Source organism: Elgaria multicarinata, chromosome 11, assembly GCF_023053635.1.
Source record: "Elgaria multicarinata webbii isolate HBS135686 ecotype San Diego chromosome 11, rElgMul1.1.pri, whole genome shotgun sequence".
Lineage (NCBI taxonomy): Eukaryota > Metazoa > Chordata > Lepidosauria > Squamata > Anguidae > Elgaria > Elgaria multicarinata.
The window spans coordinates 23,769,207-23,776,192 of record NC_086181.1 but is presented as its reverse complement, the minus strand read 5'-3'; the positions used below and the strand labels follow the sequence as shown (position 1 = coordinate 23,776,192).

The 6,986-nt window shown below is 48.2% G+C and overlaps 1 protein-coding gene across 3 annotated transcripts in view; it reads left to right on the top strand.

Annotated features, from left to right (window-relative positions):
* Positions 1–352: 352 nt before the first annotated feature.
* NDRG2 (NDRG family member 2) overlaps positions 353–6,986 on the top strand; it is a 43,937-nt gene continuing 37,303 nt past the window's right edge. The window contains exon 1 of one of the 3 annotated variants that reach the window (XM_063137593.1): positions 353–464. The gene's annotated coding sequence lies outside the window, so the exon portion shown is untranslated. Of the gene's footprint in view, positions 469–6,986 lie in introns of all 3 variants that reach the window. The other 2 variants (XM_063137594.1, XM_063137595.1) reach the window with 2 other exon arrangements.

The following is a 6,986-nucleotide window of genomic DNA, read 5'->3' as shown; positions in this document are numbered from 1 at the left end:
GCTATCGCAGGGAAAAATTCGGGGGGACTTTTGCCCTGCAGGGGGCGCAGGGTCTTCGCTCCCTATATTGTTTAGCAACGTTTTGCATTTGCACGTACAAGAAAAGGAAAAGTATTTTGTGATCGAACCGAAGCGAAATTGGCTGGGGGCTTAGGGCATTTCGCGGGTGTCTTTCTCCGCCTTTGTAGGGAACCCCTTTGTTACCAGGATCTGGGGAAAGATGGTTGCCGGTCCCTCCCCCGCTCCTCCCCCTCCCCCTTTCCCTTCCTTGTTGGCAATCAGGATTGGCAGAGGCGGAGCTGGGGGGAGGGGATCTGGGGGGAGGGGTCTCTCCCTGGGGGTGGGGGGAGGTGGTGTTTGCAGTCAGAGAGTCAAAGGCAAGTGAAGGTGGAAAGACAGACGGAGCGACAGAGCGCGGGCAGCGAGGCCGCCACAGACGAGAGAGACAGACAGACGCACGGACAGTGGGTACCAAAACAAGGGGGGGGGGAGATATTGGAGGGGGGAGAGGGACTGCCAGTTTGCAAAGCGCGGGGCTGTTCTTTTTCTGTCTCCACACCTCCTCCTTGTTCCTCTGGGTCTCCCCTGATGCCTCCCAAGCACCCCGAAAGGGAGGGAGGAGATATCTGTGGCCAGATGTTGTCAAGTTTATAGAGGATTAAATGCTCCTAATTGCAGAATACCCCCTTTTCCTCCCTTTACTCAGATCGGGTGCTTTTCATCGGCATAGTGCCCCCCCCCCCCGGGTCCCCAAATCAAAACGATCTTTTGTTATTGGTGCTGCTGCTGGTGGTATTGGTATTAGTATATATATTTTTAAATGTCTATACAGACGGGGCCTCCCCCTCCTCCTCCAACCCCCCCCCCCCCGCGCCATGAGCTGGTTTGATTTGATTTCCTGCCTGCTTCCTCGATTCGCTTTGCAATTGACATAATCAACAGACTCAAATGTCAAATGGAAAAACACTCCGGATGGGAGACACCCTCCCACCCCCAGCCCGGGAAGGGCCAGATTGCTTGGGCGTGTGGGGAGAAGAGGGGCGGAAGGTGGGGGGGTCCTTCTGGATGCAAGAGTAGGGTCTGTCAGGTTGGAGCAGGGAGGGGGGGTTGCCTTCTGCTAGAGAGGGGGGAAAGGATTAAGCGGGTTGCAACGAAAGAGGTTGGGAATCTGCAAAGCTGTGTATCTTAGGTTCTCTAGGCAGGGAGTGCCTTGTAGGGGAGAAGAGGTTAATATACGTGTGTATATACACCAAATACTGCTGGGTGCTGGTCCCACTTCTAGGAAACCAGTAAGTCCTAGTGGGTAAAAGCAAGTGGGTTGGTCTAGAAGTCACGGCTAGACTTCCAGGCGTGAGGTGTATTTGGGGGAGGAGCAGAATGCCAAAGTTATTTCGAAGAAGAGTGGGCTCCGAGAGGTTAGTTCTGGGAGAAAGGACTCCTGGGTTCGCTAAGAGAGGAGGGAGATAGAGTCCAAGGAACCATACTGGCATAGCTGTCACGAACTCTGAGGTTTTTTCTGCAAGGGCAGTCAGTTAGAGAGCAGTGAATAACCGAGCCAGGACTCCTGAGTTCTCTGGGAGATGTTGGAAAGTGGGGGAGGTTTTTCCAGGTTAGAGCAGGTGAATTTGGGGGTCCTTCTGTTCTTTGGAAGGGGAACAGGGTGATAAAAGGCATAAAGTTGGGGTTTTGTTTTGCTTTTTCTGGGAGAGAAATGGGGAAGAGAGGCAGGGGGAATCTGGATCCTGTCCTAGATGCGGAGTTACAAAGAGGAGTCCTGGAGGAATGCTACATTGGGAACACTGGGGCTCCTGGCTTGGCTAGAGGCGAGAAAAACCCACAGGGAGTGAAGTCCAAGGTTTGGACTCCTGGAATTTTTGGTTCCTGGTTCTGGGAAGGTAATATCAGCCTATTCCTAGGGTCACAGCCAGCCCCAGCAAGAGATAGAAAGTTGACCAGTTCTTGGAGCCAGGAGAATGATAGTTTTTCTCCATGTTCCAGGAGCCTTTCTGGTGAAGGAGGCTTCACGTGGTCTCAGCTGCAGGTGTGCGCCAATGTTTCTCACCAGCTCCTCTTTCTTCTGTAGGTGCCAGGGAATCTTGGCACAGACTCACTTCCTGGGTTGGAACCTGCAGGTACCTTGAAGCTCTCTGGCCCAAGTTCCCTGGTGGTCACGTTATGTGGATTGACTTCCAGACCCCATAAGACAGACCCACAGCCGTATGGTTAGGGACACAACTGAAAATATGGGGTGCTCTCCCCATACACACAGAGACCTGGCCCCCAGTTGTGACTGACAGCAGAGCACTCTGGCCTATGAACCACTTTACCCTAAACCATGAAGGGCAGGGTCTCAGGATTCTTGTGGTTCATTTGCATACCTTCAAAGCCAGAAGTTCTTGTAATAATTGGGTTGTTTGGGGCAAGCGCAGAAGGAAGGCTTTGGCAGGAACGATGCATGTTACTACACACACACATCCATGTGTTGCATAACTCAACTTATTATTGCGGTTAGAAGTTTTTGCTTTAAAACTGGAGCACATGTATGTCAGGTTCAGGGCATGTTATATGTATCATGTTATATGTATCATGCGGGCCTCCTAACCCAGTAAGCTGAACGTCACCCACCGGCTGGCCCATTGTAGACTCACAAAACCTGGTTTGGCTACTAGCCCAGGATCACAAAAATGGGCAGGGTGTGTGGTTGACAAGCACATGGTAGGCTGCGTACAACCTGGGGGCTCACACCTTGGAGGATGCTTAATTAAAACGGGTGCTGCTAGGACTCAAACCTGGTATTTGCAGATGTGGGGTGTAGTAGGAGAATAGAAAAATCAACTCTGGACATCCTCAGAGGTGCTCTTTTTCGTTCCCAAGACTGACTGTGAAAGCAGTTAGGTGTGTGGGGTGCTCTAAGGTGGCCTCCCCTGACTTCATGCCCTCCATATGTGTTGGACTACATGGCTGGCTGGGGGATGCTAGGAGATGTAGTCCAACACATCTGGAGAGAACCTACAATGTCATAAGTTATATTCCATGCTGCCTTGGCTTAGCAGATGGAAACCTTATTCCTGGCAGGGCTCTCTCTGTTTTTAACAGTTGTGCAGCAGGCCAACATTCAACAGGTGGCACTTCTTTTTAGCTGAGCAGGTCTTTGCCAGGCAAACTGCACCTGTTGGATTTTGGCTTACTATTCAGCTGGCGAAGACACTGGAGCCCTGCCAAACTTGAGAAGAAGAAGAAAAATGGTAGAGAAGAAAATGAGGCAAGGAGCCCAGAATTTCCAGCACTGGGAGCCCAAAGAAAAGACTTCATTGTGCTCTGCCAGCGATCACCTCCTTTCTCAGAAATGAGGTTGCTCGTATATTTTGAGGGTGCGGGTCCCAAGTCCCTCCAACGCTAGTTCTGTAAACCCTTTTCTTTTGCGCTTTAGAACCAGGGACAGAGGTTCAGCTTCTGCCTTCTCAGTGTAGTTCCTGCAGTGAGTATCTGTCTGTTGTATATACAGTCGCTCATTTGCTGGTGGCTGGAGGAATAATCTTCTGGATGCCTGTTCCTTGCAGGCCCTGCAAAGGGCCCCAGAGTGGCAAGGAGCTCCCGGGGAACTGGATCGCTGCCCATATCACAGTGATCAAAACAGCTATTTATGGCCTAGGAGGGGGATCCTTGGATGGGGCCCAGAGTGGAAACCAGCCACAGCACCTGGGGGGGGGAGAGAGAGAGAGAGAGAGAGAGAGAGGCAGGCAGGGAGCCTGGGAAAAGGGGGAGATGCCTGCACTTACGGGACTCTAGGGAGCCAGGCCCTATGCCAGTGATGGTGAGGCACCAAGTCATGGGAAGAAGAGGGAGGGCTTGCAGCCAGGCAGGGTGAAGTGCCCTAGTTGGTACGAGTGAAAGGGGGAAGGGATGTTTAATCATCCACCTCTCCCCTCGCTCCACTCATTTTTGAACAATACCAATCCAGAAATCCCTCAGTGGCATGATAGGGCATGTAAGTGTTCTCACAGTTATCTAACAGGGAGTGAGGAATAGGGGAGATGTTGCCCCTGTTAGACCAAGACCCCACACTTTTGCTCTTAGGCTTACATCTCCCTAGTTAAAACAAATCTTCCCACCTGGTACAGGAAAGGACAGTTCTATAGTGCAAGTATTCTTGGTTTCCAGGTCTTTGCAACTATTGTTTGGTGTGTGTGTGTGTGTGTGTGTGTGTGTGCGCACGCACATCTCTCATTTCTTAGGATGCCCTGGGGAAGGAGGGAAAATCCGTTCTATTTTTCAAACTCAAAGGCAAATCAGAATATGTGGATGTTGGCAGAGTATATCGAGACACGCCCCTTAACTCAACGCAGTTTATTACTCGGTGTTCTGGGATTGTACAAAGGGCTTCACAATTCCTGGCTTTATATACTCACAACAGGACTATGAGGTGGGTTAAGCTGAGGCCTGTTCCTTACTAGACAACTGCAACATCAACTGATGATCCCCGCATGTGAATGAGCTGTCACCGTTCCAACACTCCAGTTAGAACTTCCATAGGCATCTCAGGGACCGTCTTTTCCAGTGGAGTGTGTTCCTACGTTAGGCTAAACACATGTGCTAGGGAATAGCATCCACTGAACTAAATGGGACTTACTTCTGAGTAGAGTTGTATAGGGGTATGCTGTCTGTTAGTTGGTATCCGTTTAAACTTATGGGACTTAAGTCATGACTAACTTGTCCCATTGGTTTCAGTGGCAGCTGAGTTCAATTAACTTAGTCTAGATCCAAACCACTGATTTGTAACTTAACCGAGCCTTTATATAAGCTAAGAGCATTAATCTAAAATGTGTGGTCATTTGTCCACGTATACTGCAGAATTATATCTGTCAGGAAATAGGTATAATTTATCTTGGTCTCTGTATATGTACGAGGATACTAAGCAAGCCGCTTGAAAGTTAAGGATGCAGTGCAATGCACTTTTATTTGGCAATAACTCCTACTGAACAAAGTAGGATTTACTTCCACGTGAACATGGATAGAGCTATAATTGTTCAGAGTTTCCCATAAGCATAGGCTGGTAGACACTAGGCAAAACCGTGTTTTCTGCATGAGGTGGAAAATAACTGTTCATGCTGTTTGGTTAGCAGATTCATAAATATTCATAATTTTAGTATTGAGCACATTGAAGAGCTTCGATTGTTGGAGGGCATAAAATAGGAGGCCAGGATCACCCATATGGTCTCCATGGAGATCCTGGCAAGGTGGCATCCTAGTGCCTGCAGAAACTTGCTAATCTCTGGGTCCAGTAGGAAGCCCACAGCAATACACATGATACAAATGACTCATTGTATCATAATACTTAACCACAAAACTCAGATGTTTCCCCCATAGTTCATTTTCACGAAGAAGAGCAACCTTTAACTCAGGATTGAAGGGTATGTGGCTATTCAGATGTTTTGGCCTACAATTCCCATCTGCCCTACCCAGCATAGCCAATGGCGAGGAAGTGTTAGCCAAAACATCTCATGGGCCATAGGTTGCCCACCCACCCACCCTGCTTTAACTCAACCTATTTGAAAAATGATTCAGTTTTAAGATACTATAAGTATAAACATGAACATGCTGATTTGTATTCAGTTCAGATTTCATTTTAAACCAAGTTACTTAGTTATCTTCTAAACCCCAGTATAACCGTTTTTAGATTGCTATTTTTAATTTTAATTGATTAATTTAAATTGCTGGTATTTCTCCACCCTGCGTGGGGAGAACTTTCTACATCTACATCATTTTTCTAGCCACTGAACATACCTGCCAGGAAAGGGTATGGGGGAAATTGGGGTTAGGGGGCATAGGTTTCGGGAGAACTAAGGTTGGGGCTATGGATGGGGTTTCCCATACAGGCCTTGGATTTGTTTCCTGTTTGTCCTGCCAAATGGCTACTAAAAAAAAGAGGTAAAAACAAGAAATTATGCAATATAGGCATGGATTTTGTGCATGCATTTATAGATCACAGGATCCAGCTGTATTTGGTATGAAATGTGGTTCCCTCGGTTCAGAATTTTGTTTGTGGGTGTGGGTGGAATCCAGCCACAGAGCATATGACATCACTGTTATAGATAGGCTGCATCCTGCACTCTCTTCCACATGTCACAGCAGTTGCTGTTAACTGCTGTAGTGCTTGATCATCTCTTGCACTCCCAGCAGGAATGAACAAGGCTGGCTCTGCAATACCACCTTTAGAGCTGCCCCAAGACATTCTGTTGCCGCTGCAAGCCAGTTGCATTGTACAATCCGGGAGGTGAAGCCTTGAAATGTGGCAGAGAATGATGGGGTGCAATTTCTAGAGCACACATGGCCATGCCCCATATGAGAGTTGGAATACACCTCTCCATTGTTTATTGGAGCCCTTCAGATGAAGTAAACACTTGGGGTGTTTTGCTATCAGGCTGCCTCTGGCTAGGGAGTGGCCATTTATAGGACATCACACTTGGTTATATAAACAGAGGATTTGGATTCAGGAGGCCTGGGTTTACTGTGTCACCTTTGCCATTGAGCCACTGAGCAACCTTGGCCTCGTCACTCTCTGTCTCAATTCCTCCATCTGTAAAATGGGAAATTATTATCTTTATTGGACCAGCCACGGGCCATCAAACCAAAAACAACCACATAAATCAACACCAGATCCATCACATATCAAACAATAACACTGCAGGTTGGATCCAAATTGGGACCACAGCTAGACCTAAGGTTTATCCTGGGATTATCCAGGGTTCGCCCCTGCCTGAGCACTGGATCCCCTGTGTGTCACCTAGATGAACAGGTTTGACCCCTGGACGATCCAGGGATAAACCTTAGGTCTAGCTATGGCCTTAGTCATGTCTCAAGAAGACCCACTGAAATCAATGGGACTCTTGACAGCCATGACTTACTTGCCCCATTGATTTCAGTGGGTCTGCTCTAAGCGTGCCTAAATCTGGATCCAGCTCAATGACACAAAATAATCAGACACA